The 19,625-nt window shown below is 43.7% G+C and overlaps 3 non-coding genes across 3 annotated transcripts; 1 reads left to right on the top strand and 2 right to left on the bottom strand.

The window, feature by feature from the left end:
• Positions 1 to 1,697: 1,697 nt before the first annotated feature.
• On the bottom strand, positions 1,698 to 1,771 carry trnan-guu (transfer RNA asparagine (anticodon GUU)). Its single transcript has one exon. It is a non-coding gene; the product is annotated as a tRNA-Asn (tRNA).
• A 6,115-nt stretch (positions 1,772 to 7,886) lies between these two features.
• On the top strand, positions 7,887 to 7,968 carry trnas-uga (transfer RNA serine (anticodon UGA)). Its single transcript has one exon. It is a non-coding gene; the product is annotated as a tRNA-Ser (tRNA).
• Positions 7,969 to 13,458: 5,490 nt separating this feature from the next.
• Positions 13,459 to 13,532, bottom strand: trnat-agu (transfer RNA threonine (anticodon AGU)). The gene has a single exon. It is a non-coding gene; the product is annotated as a tRNA-Thr (tRNA).
• Between the last annotated feature and the right edge of the window lie 6,093 nt (positions 13,533 to 19,625).

Raw genomic sequence — 19,625 nt, 5'->3', positions numbered from 1 at the left:
GGGGGTTGTGGGCCAGGCACTATTGATCAAAAATACTGTTACAGCGGTAGAAAGGGTCGCCATGCTTAAAGGTTCAAAGGCAGAATCTATTTGTTTAGAATTAAGGAACAATTGAGGAGCTATTACGCTGCTGTTTGCAGACTATAGGGGGCCAACTTGTGGGAAGGAGATGGAGGAGCAAATTGGCAGCAAATTGCAGAAAGATGCAATAATTTTAGAGCATTGATAAAAGGGAACTTCATTTATCCGAGTATAGACTGGGAAAGAGCAGTGCAAAATTCAAAGAGGGCGAGCAATTCCTGAAATGTGTCCAAGAGAACTTTCTTAATCTGTATGTTTTCAGCCCAACGAGGAAGGAAGCAGTGCTGGATTTATTTAGGGGAAAGAAGTGGGGCAAGTGGAGCATGATTCAGTGGGGGAGCATTTGCAGCAGGTTTAGTATAGTTATGGAAAATGCAAGGAAATATCAAGCATGAAAATACTGAACTGGGAAGAGCGAATTTCAGCGAGTTGAAAAGTGATCGGGTCCAGGTGCATTGGAATCAAAGATTGGCAGGCAAAACATTAAATGAGCAATGGGAGGCTTTGAGTGAGGAGATAGTTCGGGTGCAGACTGGACACATTCTTACTCGGGGAAAGGTTGGGCATGCAAAACTAGAGCTCCCTGGATGACAACAGAATATTTGAGACAGCATTTTGTACATTCTGAATACCAATGTCCGGACAGGTGTGCCCGCGGTTATCAACCACAACCTCGTCACCTCCACGCTGAAACAAAAAGCGGCCACATTCTGCTTCAGTGAGATGAAATCCGAGAGCGGTTTCAAGGTCAATTGCAATTGCAAGTAGAATGCGTTCAGAGGACGTGAGATCATTGAGATACGTCCAAACACCCTGCCAGTTTGAACAGCAGCTCAAGATCAAAAGTCGGGGTGGAAAAAATGAGGGCTTGTCCGGGATTTCTCACATATTTCAAACAACAAACCCGAAGCGAGAATCATACCCCTGGACCAACGAGCCCGCTGAGCAAAAAAAACAAGCAGTAGTTTCTGAGTATCAGCGGCCACTTTCCCCAAATCTCCTTCAAAGTTCCGTTAATAAAAATGTGTCCGTGCATTAGTGAAGAATCATAAAGCCAATTTCTTCACTGTTGGGTTTTGTTTCGGGCTCCTGACGCTGATAAAGATGATTGGGGACAGTTGATGAGTTAATGGTTGCAAGGGCGCAGATACTCCGGTGCAACGGTGCAGATACTCCTGTGTGAGGGTACAGATACTCTGCTGCAAAAGTGCAGATACTCCGATTTAAGGGTGCAGATACTCGGATGTGAGGATTTGTTGCCGCGACTGAAATGCGGCTTAGAACTGTTGTTATTATCCAAGGCAGCGCTGCAGGATCCTTTCATGATCTCTCACAAATCAACTGAAACCGTTCGGAATGTGAATACAATTTTGCGTTTCCAAAACAAAAGGGAGTGACATTCATTGTGGAAACAGTCTGGTGTCGGTCACTGCAGAAATATCGATGTCAGACCTTGTCTGTCAAGAAGAATTCAGATTTCGGCGAAGCCAATCACAGGTGAAATGATGGAAGATCGGCCGCACTCAGCTGTCCATCGAAAGCGGGCATTTGTTTTGCAGCCAAAACAAACATCAGAACCAGGAAATGCGAGACCATGAAGATAAAAGTTTCCCTACCGTCCCTGGGTGGGATCGAACCACCAACCTTTCGGTTAACAGCCGAACGCGCTAACCGATTGCGCCACAGAGACAACACACGTTTGCTGTTGAACTATTGATTCAACGAACTAAAAATTCAGGTTGCAGCGATCAAAATAAATTCTCTCTGCTATCAGTTTACTTTTCCAAAATAAAGTGTGTGAAGTTTGCACGACCGAAAATCTGTGCTCTATTATTCCTGAACATTAAACTCACTTTGCCATTAAACACCTGGATGTTGGAAGACTCAGTCCCCTCGTGGTCGAGAGGATTGATTTCTCGAGCTGTGATTCGCCATTCTCTATTCCAGTAATATTCAGGTTTGCTGAAAATGAGATGAGATGAAATGAGCAGGTCCGACGAGCAGGTCTGTGACACGACTCGGTGTTTACAAAGTTGTCTCTTGCACTGACAGTGAAGCGGACGGCAGTTTTCACTCTTAAACCAGTAACAATGATGTTCAGAAAAAGTGTGGCCGAGAAATACTCGATTTCAGCGCGGTGACACTGGGTCAGAGGAAAGTTCAGTTCATGCGATTGCCGAGTGGCGAGAAGGTGGATTTGGAACTCCTGTGCGGCTGCACCGCGAGTTGTCCAGATCTGCTTGGAGCGATATTCACTTCAATTCATCACTGACAGGGACAATTTGATTCCAAGTTTCTTTTTCTCTGCTGCTTGGTGAGATTTCAAAAGTTGTAAACGACCCATACCGACCCCAAACTCGTCACTGACACTCTGACAGATGTAACGCGGTCACACTCTTCACTTCAGTGAGATGAAAGCCGGGAGCGATTTCACGGTCGAATACAATGGCGAACAAAACTCATTCAATGAAAGTGCAGGTCATTGAGCTGCCTTTAAATTCCTGATTGTTTGCACTGAACTTCTTCCCAAAGCGTTTGAGATTCACGTGGAGCGATTTGGGGACTTCTTTTCCCTCTTTGCAAAAGTTTCAACCGCAGGTCAAAATCAAAAGTCGAGGGCGGAATGAGACGCCTTCCTGAAATTTGAGAGCCAGGGAAGCAGATTTTAGAGCAAGGTTCTGTTTATTGAGAAAAAGCAGATAAAATATTCTTTCCGGAACGATCCAGAATCTGATCAGCTCGAAAAGTAACGGTTACCCCGTGATTTGAACACGCAGCCTTCTGGTGACGCAATAATTCATGAAGATTGAAGCAGGAAGTTGAAAAGTGGGAATTGATTGATTCAGTGAGTGGGCAAAACTGCGGCAAATATAGTTCAATGTGGGGGAGAGCGAGGTCATCCACTTTAAATCTAAGAAAGGTAAATCAGAATGTTTTCTAAATGGTGGGAAACTGGGAACTATGGAGGAGCAGAGAGATTTAGGGGTCCAAAGTGCAGAAAGCGCTGCCAACTAGCATACAGGTACAGAAATTAATTAAAATGTCTAATGGACCGTCAGTACGGCCGGTTAACTCAATTGCTTAGAGTGTATTGTAACGCCTTAATCACCGATTCGATTCTTATAATTTACTTTATTTATTTCGGCTTTTGATAACTTTAAAAATCGAAGCTTTACAAAAAAATAAGTAAAGACAGATTCGCGGGGACAGTTTTTTGAATAACATCCATTGTCACTTTGCCCCTGGACCGGAGAAACACGTCTTTCTTTAAATTCGGGTTTTTTCGTAACTGACCCTGTAACGCAATGGCGAGTGTGTTGGACTTCTCCTTGTTTTGTTTGATAAGCCATTCAAAGGTTGTGGATTCGAGTTGCAACGGCGTTGGATTTTAGTTCGGGAGCTGGGAAGTGAAATTTTGCAGCAAAACCGCAACAGGATCATTAATGTCTGTCAAGGATGTGAAACTGCCCCCTACACTTCATCTTACACAAGTGGCTCCAGTCACATCCGAATTTATGATTCTTAAACCACTCTGAGCTGGATTGGCGAAACTCTCTCAAGAAGGAGACTCAACACCTGCTCAGACCGAAAGTCAATCTGCTGGACTTCCGGCTCTCTCAGACTGCATGTTCCTTCAGACACGTTTCTAACTGGACACATTCATCCTGCTGCCGTGGCAGCATTGGTGCTTCAGGGGTAGAATTCTTGCTTGCAGTAATTCTATTCCTGTAAAACTAGCTCCTGAAGTGTAAGATGGAAAGTATCGTGGCTGAGCGGCCTCTGGCGCTGGTTTAAAGCTCCAGTTAAATCCCACGATTTGAAGATGGATCAAAATCATAGTTTGTTTCTACAAAACTGCAGCCTCCCTCCTGTAAACAAGTAATACTAAACATCTCATCTGCTATTGCAACAATGGACCGGAGGAACCACATGGCAATTCAGATAATTAAATGAATTTTGGAACACACCAATTGTGCCTTCAACTCCGTTCGAAATGTTCACAAGTAAAAGGATTGTTTGATCTCGGTGAGACTCGAATTAAAAAACCTCGGCATTTCCCGAGCCTGTAACTCATATAAGGACCGATTGCGCCGCTAGAGCCCGGTCACTCTGATCACCTGTCCCACTCTGCTGGAAAGAATCTTAAGTTGAGAGGTCCTTACCTGTGGAAACGTGACCTGTCCCCGTGATGAAAATAATATCTGCACTTCCACGTTCAGCTTCTTTCGCATCCTCTGCTCCATCGCACTGTAATCGGGTTTTCTGTGAACAGGTCAAAATGGATATTTGCAGAAATTCTGTCAATGGTAAAATTCGAATCGAGAAACGCACCAGACATTGAAACCAGCGATTTAAACCACCAGCTCACACTGCCACAAAACAGGGCCAGTCTTTAAAGGTCTGTTTAATGATCAAACAAATTAATTCAAGCTGATTGACCGCATTTGCCTCGTGCTGGGGTTGTTCCCCTTCGAGCAGAGAAGGTTCAGAAGAGATTTGCTGGAAGTGTTCAAAGTCATGAAGGGTTTAGACAAAGTAAATAAAGAGAAGCTGTTTTAATTGGCGGAATGGTCGGGAACCAGAGGACACAGATTTGAAGTGATTGCAAAAGAACCAAAGGCGATATGAGGAAAAACTTAATTACGCGGCGAGAAGTTCTGATCTGGAACGCGCTGCTTGAAAGGGTGGTGGAAGCAGATTCAATCGTGACTTAAAAAAGGAATTTGAAGGGGAAAAATACAGAGCACCGGGAAAGGGGACTAATTGGATTGCTCTTGTATGAAGCCGCCACGGGCTCGATGAGCCGAACAGCCTCCTTCTGTGCTGTAACCATTCTATGATTCGATGGACAGAAGCGGTCTGAATGAATGGGCGATCGGTTGTGGGTCGCAGGGATATTTTAACTGGTTGTCCGGTTGTGTTACTGACGGCTCCTTGTTCTCGGATTATGGTTTTCATTTTGGGCGTTTCAATGTTTGATATGCGAGAGGTCCCCAGTTCAAATCCCAGAACCCTCCTGTTTCACTATTTCCAGTGAAGATTCACTCATTTCTTTCTCACATCTTTTCAGCGTTGCAGAAAGCAGGATTGATTTAATCCTCGAGCATGTTTGAGGTCCAGTGGCCAAAATGCAGCCGGCTTGTCGACGCAACACACACGGAGAGAGTAAAATGCCTCACGGCGGTGTGCAGATTGAAATTGAAGGTGAATTTATCCCAATTCAGGCGATCTCAGAGGTGCAGAATAAAAATGCGCCTGAATTGGTCGGGAATACGAACCCTGTTCCCTCGCGTGGTAAGTGCAAATTCTACCAGTGAAACAGCAACGTTTTCATGGCATCGGGCTCTCTGTGTCCAGTTGGAAACCTGTTTGAAACAACATATAATTTCACAAATCTCCTCTGAGTACCTTGCGCATTCTGATTTACAGCCGTGCATTCCTAGCACTCACTGCTTGTGATGGCCGAGTGGTTAAGCCGTTACATCTAAAACTCGACGGGGTCTTTCGGTGAATCATTGGAATCCTGCTCACGGGGCCATTTTTTACAGTTTTGTTCAATGCTCAAATAAATATGAACTGGAGATAACGGGCCGCATTTCCTTCTCTCAGACAGATCCTCCACCGCGGCAGACCTTTTAATTGGGAGCCCAGTGGTCTCTTGCAAAACTTCAAGGTGCGTGAAGGAAACTTCACAATAATCCACAACTGGAGAATTGTGTCCAATTCTGGGCACCGCACTTTAGGAAGGATGTGAAGGCCTTAGAGGTGGCGCAGAAAAGATTTACTGGAATGGTTTCAGGGATGAGGGACTTCAGTTACGTGGATAGACTGGAGAAGCTGGGCTTATTCTCCTTTGGGCAGGAAGGTTGAGAGGAGATTTGATAGAAGTGTTCAAAATCATGACGGGTTCAGATAAAGTAAATATTGAGAAACTGCTCCCGTTGGCGGAATGGTCGAGAACTAGAGGGCACAGATTTACGGTGGTTGACAAAAGAACCAAAGGCGATATGAGGAAAAACGTTTTAAATCAGCGAGTAGTTATAATCTGGAATGCATCGCCTGAAAGGGTGGTGGAAGCAGATTTAATCGTGACTCTCTAAAAGGAATTGGATAAGTATTTGAAGGAAACATATTAGCGGGTCTACAGGGAAAGAACGGGGAATGGGACGAACTGGATTGCTCTTAAAGGGAGCCGGGGAAGGCTCAATGGGCCGAATGGCCTCCTTCTGTGCAGTAACGATTCTATGAATGTATGATTCCATCTCGCTCAAGCTTCGTTTCAAATTCTGCTAACTTGATAATCAAGCTTTTTTTCTATACTTAGATCTCTCTATCTCTCCCTGTCTCTGTCCCTCTCTGTTTTCCCCTGATGGACTTCTCAGGCTTCGTTGAACGGCCAAAGCTCATCGAACCTGCGACACCAGCAGAGAACGGTAAAGATCGAAAGACTGAGATGGTCGGAAAAGTAAAGGACCAACCCAGATGATGAATTCGTAGCCAATGTCCACATATTGATGTCTCTTCGTCCTCATAGTGAAAACATCAGTACTTTTAGCCCAGTATAAAAACAAAGTCTTGTATTTAGAAAGCGCTTTTCACGACCTCAAGACTTCCCAAAGCGCTTTACAGCCAATGAAGTATTTTTGAAGTGTGGTCACTGTTATACTTGTGGGAGAGTGGATAATCTGCGGATGCCGAGACAGACAACAATGTAGCTTTAGATCAATTAATTCTGCAGTCTCACTTGATAATACAACTCGCACATTCGAAACGAATGTGGTAAAGAGAGGCTCATATTGTTGATATGAAATAGTTAATGTACGTCTTCACATTGCCGTACATCGGAATAGAAAAAGTGGTAGGATGGACAGAATGGTGGCCGATCGGCTGTGGGTGGCACAGAATTCTGCATTGGTTTCACACCTCTGTTATCAGTGGCTCGTTGGTCTTCGGGTATGATATCTCGCTTTGGGGATTTGCTGATTGTTATGTGAGAGATCCCGGACGAGCCCTGCGGTGTTAACATTTTTAGTTCAAAATCACTAATTGGCTTCTCACGTCTTGTCAGCTGTGCAGTCGGCAGGATTGTCTTAATTCCAGTGCATGGAGGACAGAATGCAGAGGTTCTGTCGACGACAACACACATGGAGAAAGGAAAATGTCACAAGATGGTGTTCAAATTGCAGTTTAATGTAAACGTATCCCAATTCACAGGACCACATGAATGGAGAATGAAAAATGCTCCTCGATTGAGCGGTGGTCGAACTCGGGCCTCCCGCGCAGAAAGCAAGAATTTGATCACTGAAATAACAAAGTCCGCACAGCAGCCGGTGGTATGCGCTCAGTTCGAAACCTGTCTAAAAGAACATACAGTCTCAGAATTCTCCTGTCATAACTTTCTTCATTCTCTTCTGCAGCCGTGTCGGATTTGTCGCTTGCAGCAGCGATGACCCAATGATTAAGGCGTTAGACTTGCAATGTGATTTTCCCACCCAGCTTCGACGCAACACACGTGGAGAATGGAAAATGTCTCGAAATGGTGCGCAGATTTAAGCTGAGGGCGAATGTCGCACAATTCACGCGATCTTATGAATGGAGAATGAAAATAATCTGAAACGAACCGGAAATCGAACCCCGGTTTCTCACGTGATAAATGAGAATTCTATCACCGAGACAGCAAAGTCAGCACATGAACAAGCTGTAAGTTTCCAATTGGAAACCTGTCTGAGAGAACAAAGTGTCACAGATCTCTTGTGATAACCCTACGCATTCTGATTTATAGCTGTGCATCAGCGATGTTTGCAGCTGCGATGGCCGAGTGGTTAAGGCGTTGGACTTGAAATCCAATGGGGTTTCCCTGCACAGGTTCGAATCCTGTTCGCAGCGCTACTTTTTAAAGTTTGTTCAGTGTTCAAATGAATATGAACTTGAACGAACGGACCTTGTTCGCTCCCTCAGAGAGGTGCTCCATCGCCAACGACGCTTTTAACTCGGAGCCCAATGATCTCTTGCAAAATTGCAAGACACGTGAAGGAATCTCTCCCAAGCTCCATTCTAAGTTCTGCTCGTTCGCAGAACTTGACATTTATACAATTTATTTCTGTGTTTTAATCTCTCCCTGTCTCTGTCTCTTGACTTTGCCTGTTTTCTCCTGATGGACTTCTCAGGCATCGTGAACAGCGAAGAATGATGGAACCTGCAACACCAGCAGAGAAGGGTAAAGATGGAAAGACTGAGACGGTAGGAAAAGAAAAGGTGCAACCCAGCTGATGAATTCGTAATTAATGTCCACACATTTATGTTTCTTCCCCTCACAATGAAAAAACAGCAATTTGAGTACAGTACACTTATGATAGAGTGTATAATATGCGGATGTTGAGACCGACAATCGAACCATTGCCGTGATGATGAAAGCGCCGAATCCTAAACACTAAACCCCAAGGAAACGCTGAAAATTCTTTGCTGCGAACAAGCAGAGCAACGCAGCCTTTCCTACTTGGCCCTTTGTAATTCAGGTCATTTTCCTGCCAGACAAACTGCTCGCACAAAATGGCATTTTCTGTTCGAAATAATATCGCGACAGAGGTGATGTTCAGGCAATGACATCACCAAGTGCAAGTAGGCATGTACATGAAATGGAAAGTGAGGTAAAATACTCCCACAAGCTGCTGATGGACATGGTCCTATTTCCAAAATTCACGCACTGAATACAGTTCCTTGGAAAACTGCAAGGCCACGCAGGTCCATCATGAATCGTTTGAAGCAACTGGCAGTTTAAAGTGGCATCTCCTGCTGCTTCTGTGGGGAGTGAGAGAGAGGCACTATCGGTATTTGCGTGCAGTTTGATTTTGCACAGAACTGCACAGAGAAACAGCAAATATACCGGGGCTGTGAGATGTTCTATATTATTGATATTTAGCCACAGGAATATCCGCGGTCAGAAGCTGAAAAGAAGGAGAGATAAGAGGCCTGAGAATAAACACAGAGCTGAATGAATCATGAAAGAGCGAAAGAAAAAATAATGTCATCAGTTCCACTTTGTCTCGTGCGCAATCTTGGGAGCTCCCCAATGGCCTGGTGGTGAGAATTCGGTACTCTCACCGCCGCGAGGTTCGATTCTCAGTTAGGGAATTAACTTTAAAAAGAGTTATGAACTTATTAAATTAATTATATGAAGCTAATTAAATCCTGTTCGTAGTTGAATCCCTGTTTTAATCACCATGAATCAATCGATAACTTTCTATTTCAGACTGAAGGAGATGTTGACGTGGTTACCGAGAGACAGTCAAAACTTTAATAAGATTTTTATGCTTTGAATGTGATGAATTTTTTTCATTTTATAGACTGCATCTTAAGAGTGGGATTAAAAACGCAGTGGAGTCGTTGTTAAATTTAACATTAACTGGCAATTGTCGCTATTTATCACAGGGACGCCCGAACTGGTTCTCCGATCAAGATGAAAGTAACGCAACGAGGAACATCTGATGCAACAGGAGAGGCATCGGGCTATGACAAAAATCCCCACCGTTTTGCTTTTCCAAAATAAAGGGTGTGAAATTTATTCTCTGAACATAGGAACAGTCTGGTCTCACTCACTACAGAAATCTCCATGTCACAGCGAACCAGCTCTCCTGCTGCGAATGCGGCCTCCCTTCGGGCCTTTCGCGGGCTTGTCTGTCAAGGAGAATTGTAATTACCGTGAAGCCAATGTTCCATTCCTTTATATGATTCATGTGCCTGATTCCCGACCGCAGGGTAAATGGTAGAATATCAGCCCTGCTCAGCTGGCAATGATTCCGGTACATTTTCTTGATTCCAAAACATGCGTTGAAACCCTGGAACTTTGAGGCGATGAATCCTGAGGAAAAATAAAATAAGGGCTCGAACAATCAAACTTTCACACTAACGGATAACACCGCCGAGAACAGGTGAAGAGATCACCTGCTAAACCAATAATTCACTGGGCTAAACTTTGAGATTGCAGCGGCCAATATAACAACTGTCTACAGTCAGTGAAAAATGAATGATTAAAGCTTGTAGGAGTGAAAATCCAACCAGCCAGTCTTCACTCTTACACCAGCAACTATGAAGAAAAACATGCCGGAGAAATACTCGATTTCAGTGCGGCGACACTGGGCCAGAGGAAAGTTCATTCAATATAATTGCCGAGTGCCTGGAGGGTGGATTTGGAACTCCTGACCGATTGCACCACGCATTTTCCAGATCTGCTTGGATCACCAATCCCTTCAGCTCATCACTTAGAGGGACAATTCGATTCTCGGTTTCTTTTTCCTGACGATTGATGAAATCTTACAAATTGGAAGCGATCAATATCAAAGCTAAACACGCCACCGACATGATCACAGATACAAAGCGGCCACACTCTGCTTCAGTGAAATGAAAGTCAAGAGCGATTTCACGGTCGAATGCAATGGCTAACACAATTCATTCAACGAAAGTTCAGGTCGTTGAGGTGCCTTTAAAGTCCTGATTGTTTCGATTGAACTTCTTCCCAAAGCATTTGAGATTCACGTGGGACGATTTGGGGACGTTATTTTCTTTTGTGCAACAGTTTCAACTGCAGTTCAAGATCAAAATTCCTGGGACGACAGTTGTTCACAATTTATCGGTGCTGGGACCACTGCTGTTCACAATTTATCGGTGCTGGGACCACGGTTGTTCACAATTTATCGATGCTGGCACAACTGTTGTTCACAATATATCAGTGATGGGACCACTGTTGTGAACACTTCATCAGTGGTGGGACCACTGTTGTTCACAATTTATTGGTGCTGTGACCACTTTTGTTCAAAATTTACATTCATGATTTGGACACGGGAATCGGAAGTACAATTTCAAAATTTAGGGACGACACCTAATTGCGAGCTGTAGTTAATACAAAGAAAAATGCGAATAATAAAGGAAGACATTAGTAAATTTGCAGAATGGGCGTGTAAATGGCAAATTAATTGCAATATTTGTTATATACTCCCTTGCCTTTTTGCCCCCCCCCCCCCACTAAATGCATTACCTCACACTTCTTCAGATTGAATTGCATTTGCCACTTTTCTTTCCACCTGTCTGCTCTATGGATATCTTCCTGCAGTCGACAGCTTTCCTCCTCACTATCAACCACAGGAACAATTTTTATATTAGCTGCAAATTTCTTCATCATGCCCCCTACATTTAAGTCTAAATCAATGATCTGTACCACGAAATGCAGGAACCTAGTACGAAGCCGCATGGAACCCCACTCGAAACAGCCTTCCAGTCACAAAAGCACCCGTCGACCACATCCGCTTGCTTCCTGCTACTCAGCCAATTTTGGATTCAACTTGCCAATGTCCCTTGCATCCAATGGGCTTTTACATTTTTGACAAATATGCCCTGTAGGACTTTGTCAAAAGCCTCGTTAAAATCCATGTTGACTACATCAATCGCGATACCCTCATCGATCCTCCTTGATACCTCCTCAAATAATTCAATTCAAACGACCATCCCTTAACAAATCCACGCTGACTGTCCTTGATTAATCCGTGCCTTTCGAAATGACGATTCATACTCCCCATCGAGTTTATGCTGACTGGCCTATATTTACTCGATCTTTCCCTTTCTCCCTTTTTAAACAATGGTACAACGTTAGCAATCCTCAAATCCTCCTGCACGACGCCTTTTGCCAGGGTGGATTGGAAAATGATGGTCAGAGCCTCCGCTATTTCCTTCCTTGCTTCTGTTAACATCCTGGGATATATTTCATCTGGACCTGGAGATTCAGGTCGAGCGATTTGGGGACGTTATTTCCTTTTATGCAAAAGTTTCAACTGCAGTTCAATTTCAAAATTCCTGGAACCACAGTTGTTCATAATTTATACATGCTGGGACCACTGCTGTTCACAATTTATCGGTGCTGGGACCACTGTTCACAATTTATCAGTGCTGGGACCACTGTTGTTCACAATTTATCGGTGCTGGGACCACTGTTGCTCAAAATCTATCGCTGCTGGGACCACTGTTTTTCAGAATTTATCGGTGCTGGGACGACTGTTTTTCAAAATTTATCGGTGCTGGGACCACTGCTGTTCACAATTTACATTTATGATTTGTACACTGGAATCGGAAGTACAATTTCAAAATTTAGGGACGACACCTAATTGCGAGCTGAAGTTAATACAAAGGAAAAATGCGAATAATAAAGGAAGACATGAGTAAATTTGCAGAATGGGAGTGTAAATGGCAAATTAATTACAATGTTTATTGTACACTCCTTTGCCTTTTGCCCCCCCCCCTCAACTAAATGCATTACCTCACACTTCTTCAGATTGAATTGCATTTGCCACTTTTCTATCCACCTGTCCGCTCTGTGGATATCTTCCTGCAGTTGACAGCTTTCCTCCTCACTATCAACCACAGGACCAACTCTTGTATCATCTGCAAATTGCTTCATCATGCCCCCTACATTTAAATCTAAATCAATGATCTGTACCACGAAAAGCAGGGACCTAGTACGAAGCCGCATGGAACCCCACTCGAAACAGCCTTCCAGTCACAAAAGCACCCGTCGACCACAACCGCTTGCTTCCTGCTGCTCAGCCAATTTTGGATTCAACTTGCCAATGTCCCTTGGATCCAATGGGCTTTTACATTTTTGACAAATCTGCCCTTTAGGACTTTGTCAAAGCATCGTTAAAATCCATGTTGACTCCATCAATCGCGCTACCCTCATCGATCCTCCTTGATACCTCCTCAAATAATTCAATTCAAACGACCATCCCTTAACAAATCCACGCTGACTGTCCTTGATTAATCCGTGCCTTTCTAAATGACGATTCATACTTCCCATCGAGTTTAGGCCGACTGGCCTGTATTTACTCGATCTATCCCTTTACCCCTTTTTCAGCAATGGTACAACGTTAGCAATCCTCAAATCCTCCTGCACGACACCTTTTGCCAGGGTGGATTGGAAAATGATGGTTTGAGCCTCCGCTATTTCCTTCCTTGCTTCTGTTAACAACCTGGGATCTATTTCATCTGGGCTTGGAGATTCAGGTCGAGCAATTTGAGGACTTCTTTTTCCTCTTTGCAAACGTTTGTCCCGCAGGTCAAGATCACAAGTCTTGGTCCAAATTAGGATGTCTTCCGGCTTTGAACCTCAAATCGTGAATTATACCCCGATCCCAACGAGCCCAGAAACAAGAACGTGTCCTTAAATTAACGTGTTACAGACACATTCTCTGAGAGGTCTGTCTGTGGAATGAAAGGGCGTTTTTGAACAGTCATTCTGTTATCCGTTTCGTCCTGAAACCTGAACAAATACGAACACCACAATGTTATTTTGTCGCTTTCTTCCATAAATTAGGTAAAATAATGAACTGCACAAGGCACTATTGGGAGTTGAACCCAGGTTCTTCTGTTTACTAGACAGATGCTTTAACCAACTAAGCCACAGCGCCAATTGATAACATAGTGCCCCCACCTCCTCACTAATATCGATCAGCGACACTTCACTGTTGGGGGTTCAGGCCGTTTTGTCTCTGTCCATTTCGCTTGTCCGTTCACCTGTGCATCCCGACACTGACTGCATTTCTCGCTGAGTTTATCTTTGTGTATCCTTCAGTGAGTTGATACATGGATGATTATGTGTGATTGTATTTGTGACATGAAATAAATCAGGGCTTCAGACAATTCTCGCTCTGACATTGGAGAACTATTGAGCCGAACTTTACAGCGGAGTGTTGTTTATTGTGGTGCTGAAACTAAAAAAATCGTAAGAGGAACAAAAAGGGAAAAAGAGAAAAACTTGTGAGGGAAAATGAGGACAACTCTCAAGGTTTTTACGAGTATATTCAGAGAAAGAAGGGAGGCTGAGAGTAATGTGGGCCGCTTAAAGACAGATGGAGGTGATATTGTAATTGAAAATCAGGAAATGGCAGAGTTGCTAAATTTTTACTTTGCATCGGTCGTCACAGAAATGGATGACGCTAACATACCAGAGACACGAGGAAAACTGTTAATAAATCAAGGGGATTCAGTACAAGTGAAATAATGGCAATGGAGAAAAAGAGGAGGCGAAAGATATACAAATCTCCAGGAGCTGATGGTTTCCACCCCAGGGGATGAAATGGAACAGGTGAGGAAATTGTACATACTTTAGTCATGATCGATCAAAACTCTCTTGATTTAGGAATTGTTATTTAACGAAGCGCATCTTGATTGGAGGCTTCTGTTTGAGAAAGATCTCGAAGTGATAATTGAGAGACCGCAAATAAAGCTGTTTGGCAGGAGCGCTGATGCTGTCGGTTGTTCGCTGCTCTCGTGTTGCACAATTGTTAAGCGTGCGTTACTTATTTATAGCAGCATGGGCTCCAGAAATGACCAGGTTGTGAGTTCGAGCGTCTCCTAAAACAATCAAACCTTTTACTCCGAACATTTTGATCGGAGTTCAAGGTACAAATGGTATCTTCAATAACGCATCTTGTTAACAACCAGTCGTTTTTACAATACGCCCTTGTGGGACAAACGTATGGAGGTCAACAATCGACTTCTTAGTTTTCCCATGTGGGCATTTGGGTTCATCTGGCCTACCGTCTTTCAATAGCAAATGTCAGTTTACTTGTTCATAGCGGGAGAGGAGGCTTTTAGCGGCAGCTCATATGGCAAAGGGGCCGGTACGAGATCTTTAAATGTAAAGAACCAAAAAACAATTCTTTTCTTTCAGCCGATATTCATCGGTTGCAAGTTTCGTGTTGGGAAAATTTGGAAGATAAATATTCTGCCTGGTTTCACTGTGTCACGGGTGAAATTATTCAGCTTACAGATGTTAATACGCTGAAAGGTCGGGAGGCCTTTTCCAACTCCCGTGTGGGACAAGTTCAGCCTTTGAGCCTCTGGGTAAAGTGTTATTTTTAATTGCTGCTAACGAATGACAAGACATTTCGCACAAACAAGAAGAATTGTAAACTCACGAGTTCACTGTCCATGTTTCTTACATCATGTTCAACAGAAACAAGGATTCTCTTCAACATGTTCCTGAGAATTTTATCAAACGGACCTCACCCTCGTTCGACGGCTGCAATGATAATTCAGAGATCTCCCATGAATATGTACGATGGGAGCTTATGTAGTATCGAGCCTGGGTAGCTCAGTCGGTAGAGTATCAGACTTTTAAAGTGGGCAGTGAGCTGAAGGTCCAGCGTTTAACTCCCTGTCCAGGCTCCAAATTTCGGAACAGCTGGCAAGCTGTGACTTTGTAGGGGGACCTGAGATGTGTTGTCAAAGTTTCGCTGGTATCTTGTTTCCCAGGGATGGGCAATAATGAGCCGTCTGAGGCGGTTCCCGATCAGGAATTCAACTTTACTGTATTAGTTCACTGTATTAATTTCGCAAAACTCATTAAACTCTGTAAAAAAGACGAATACTTGTTCAAATCGCCATTGATCAACCAGTAACTTTCTGTTTCCGGCTGAAAGAAATGCGAACTTTTTATGCGTTAATTCACCAGGCAGAATTTAGGGAGTTCAGAGGGGAAGTGAAAAAGGAAATGAGAGGCAAAGAGAAATATGACTATTGACTGACGGCCAACATAAAAGGGAATCCAAAAGACTTCGACAGGCATGTAAACAGGAAACGGGTAGTAAGGGGAGGGGTGAGGCCGATTAGGCACAATAAAGGAGATCTACTCATGGAGGCAGAGGGGATGGCCGAGGTAACAAATGAGTATTTTGCATCTATCTTTACCAAGAAGACAGAGTCTCAGCAAAGGAAGTTATCGTTGAGATACTGGATGGTCGAAAAATTTATAAAGAAGAGGCACTTGAACGGCTGGCTGTACTTAAAGTAGATAAAACACCACGTCCGGATGGGATGCATGCTAGGTTGTTGAGGGAAGTAAGGGTGGAAAGTGCGGAGGTATTGGCCATAATCTACCAACATCCTTAGATATGTGTGTGGTGCCAGAGGACTGGAGAATTGCAAAGGTTACACCCTTGTCCAAAAAAGGGTGTCCGATTAAACCCAGCAACTATAGGCCAGTCAGTTTAAGCTCAGTGGTGGGGAAACGTTTAGAAACCATAACCCGGGACAGAATTAACAGCCACTTGGACGATGGTGGATTGATTAGGGAAAGACAGCACGGATTTGTTAAAGGCAAATCGTGGTTAACTGACCTGTTAGAGTTTTTTGATGAGGTAACAGAGAGGTTAGATGAGGGCAATTTAGTTGATGTGGTGTATAAGGACTTTCAAAAGGTGTTTGCTAAAGTGCCGCATGGTAGGCTTATCATTCAGATTGCGGCCCATGGAATAAACGGGGCAGAAACAACATAAATGCTGAATTGACGAACAGCAGGAATCAGATTACTGGTGAACTGTTGTTTTTCGAACTGGCCAGAGGTGTACAGTGGTGTTCCCCAGGGATCAGTGCTGGGACCACTGCTTTTCTTGATATATATTAATGACTTGGACTTGAGTGCACAGAGCACAATTTCAAAATTTGCAGATGAAACAAAACTTGGAAGGGTAGTAAACAGTGATAAGGATAGTGATAGACTTCAAAGGATATAGACAGGCAGGTGGCATGGGCGGAGACGGGGCAGATGAAATTTAACGCAAAAAAAATGCGAAGTGATACATTTCGGTCGGAAAAACGAGGAGAGGCAAAATAAACTCCAGGGCACAAATGTAAAAGCGGTAGAGGAACAAAGAGGTGTTTATGTGTACAAATCGTTGAATGTGGCAGGGCAGGTTGAGAAAGCGGTTAAAAAGCATACGGCATCCTGGGCTTTATAAATAGATGTATAGAGTACAAAAGTACAAAAGTATAGAAGTCAGGATGAAACTTTATAACACACTGGTTCGAACACAACTGAAATTTTGTGTGGGGTTCGGGACACCGCACTTCAGGAAAGACGTGAAGGCCTTCGAGGGGGTGCAGAAAAAAAATACTATCATAATTCCAGGGATAAGGGACTTGACTTACGTGGATAGACCGGAGAATCTGAGGTTGTTCTCCTTGGAACAGAGACGGTTTTGTCGAGATTTGATAGAGGTATTCAAAATCATGAAGGATCTTGGCATGGAAGATGGAGAGAAACTGTTCCCATTGGCGGAAGGGTCAAGAACCAGAGGACATAGATTTAAAGTAATTGGCAAAATAACCAAAGGTGACATGAGGAAAAACTTTTTTACACAGCGAGAGGTTCGGATCTCAATGCACCGCCCGAGGGTGTGATGGAGGCAGATTCAATCATGGCCTTCAAAGGGGAGCTGGATCAGTACTTGAAAGGAAAAAAAATGCAGGGCTTCGGGGAACGGTGGGGGAGTGGTTCTAGCTGGATTGCTCTTGCAGAGATCTCGCACGGTCTCGATGGCGCGAATGGCCTCTTTCCGTGCTGTCAGCTTTCTATGATTCAATTCTACGTGTCGGTTGCAATGCAAAGGGAACAGAGCGTGCCATAAATCGACACGACTGTCAGTATCCTCACAAGCAATGTATTTTAAGAGCAACTAATTCTGAAACGTCTTACTTGATAACTCAAGTCGTGCACTCGAAAGCAATTTGGTAAAGGGAGACTAATATTGGTGAATGGAAATAGTTGGTGCACAACTTGATATTGCTGTGCACCCGAACAGAAAACGAGATTGGATGGATCGAAGTGGTCTGAAAGGATGGCCGATCGGCTGTGAGACGCAACCAACATTTACACTGGCTGCACAACTAAAGCAGCAGCGGCTTGATGGTCTAGGGGTATGATTCTCGCTTAGGGAGTTTCATTGAGTGATATGCGAGAGGTCCTGGGTTCAAGTCCCGGACGAGCCCTCATGTGTTTCTCCTTTTAGTGAAAAGTCACCAATTGTCTTCTCACATCTTTTCAGTTTTGCTGTTGGTGGAACTGAATTATATCCGGAGGATGTTTGAGCTCCAGTGGACTGAATGCCGAAGTTTCGTCGACGCAATACACATGAATCAAATAAAATGTCTCTAGAAGATGAGGCGATTGAAACTGAATTTGGATTTTTCCCAATTCAGGCGGACATTAGATGACGGGATAGAAAGCCACATATCCAAGTTTGCCGATGACACCAAGATGGGCAGCATTGTAAGCAGTGCAGATGAAAGCATAAAATTACAGAGAGGCATTAATATAATAAATGAATGTGCAAAATTGTGGCAAATCGATATGAATTTCGTCAAGTGTGAGGTCATCCACTTTGGACCTAAAAGGATAAATCAGAGTACTTTCCAAATGGTGAAAAGCTCGAAACAGTGGAGGTCCAAAAAGACTTAAGGGTCCATGAACACACATCATTAAAATGTCATGGACAGGTACAAAAAATAATCAAAAAGGTTAATGGAATGTTGGTCTTTATATCCAGAGGACTCAAATACAAGGGGATAGGCATTATGATGCAGTTATACAAAGCTCTGGTTGGACCACACCTGGAGTATTGCCTTCGGATCTGGGCAACGCACCTTAGGAAGGATATATTGGCAATGAAGGGAGTGCAGCGTCGATTTACTAGAATGTTGCCTGGACTCCACAGTTTAAATTACGCGGAGAGATTACATAAACTCGGGTTTGCCTCGAATTCAGTCGATTAAGTGCTGATTTGATCGAACATTTCAAAATATTAAGGGGAACTGATGGGGTAAATAGAAAAAAAAAACATTTCCGCCCGTTAGCGTGTCCAGGACTCGGGAAAGCAGCCTAAACATTGGGGTCAGGACTTTCAGGAGTGAAGTTGGGAAACACCTCTGCAAGCAAAGGGAGGGAGAAGTTTGGAATTCTCTTCCGCAAACGGCAGTTGATGCGAACTCAATTGTTAATTTTAAAACTGAAATTGATAGATTTTTGTCAACCAAAGGCATTAAGGGACATGGGGCTAAGGCGATAATATGCAGTTAGGTTACATATCAACCAGGATCACACTGAATTGCGCATAAGGCTCGAGGGGCGAAATAGTATACTTTTGTTCTTCAGTTCCTCATTGTTACAGAATGATCCTGCATTGTATCGGGAATCGAACCAAGGTCTCCAGCGTAACAAGTAAGAATTCGACTCTAAGCACCATCAATGCGCGCGTTTGTAACAGCAGCAAGTGTCCATGTGGAATCCGATCTGAACGAACATGCCGTTTACAGCTGCGGTGGCCGAGTGTTTAAAGCGTTGGACTCAAAATTCAATTGAGGTTTTCCTGCCCAGGTTTGAATTCTGCTCGCAGAGCTCCTGTTTAAAGATCCCTTCAGTGCTGAAATAGATTAATTGGAGTTAATTGTCCGCATTTATCTCTCTCCCAGAATGAGAGATTCTCCAGCTTTTAACTTGTGTCCAATCTTCTCTTGCAAGATTTCAAGACCCAAGAAGGAATCTCTCCCAATCTGTAACATAAATTCTGCTAGTTTGCAAAACCTGACATTTATACTCTTTATTTTCTTTGCCTGCATCTCTCTATCTCTCCATGTCTCCGTCTCTTGTCTCTCTGTATTGTCCACAATGGACTTCTCAGGCTTCCTTGAACGGCGATGGCTGATCTAACCTGCAACAATAG

The sequence above is a fragment of the Heptranchias perlo genome, chromosome 20 (assembly GCF_035084215.1).
Source record: "Heptranchias perlo isolate sHepPer1 chromosome 20, sHepPer1.hap1, whole genome shotgun sequence".
Taxonomy (NCBI): Eukaryota; Metazoa; Chordata; class Chondrichthyes; order Hexanchiformes; family Hexanchidae; genus Heptranchias; species Heptranchias perlo.
Note: the sequence above shows the minus strand (reverse complement) of the source record. Positions and strands in the feature narration are given on the sequence as shown.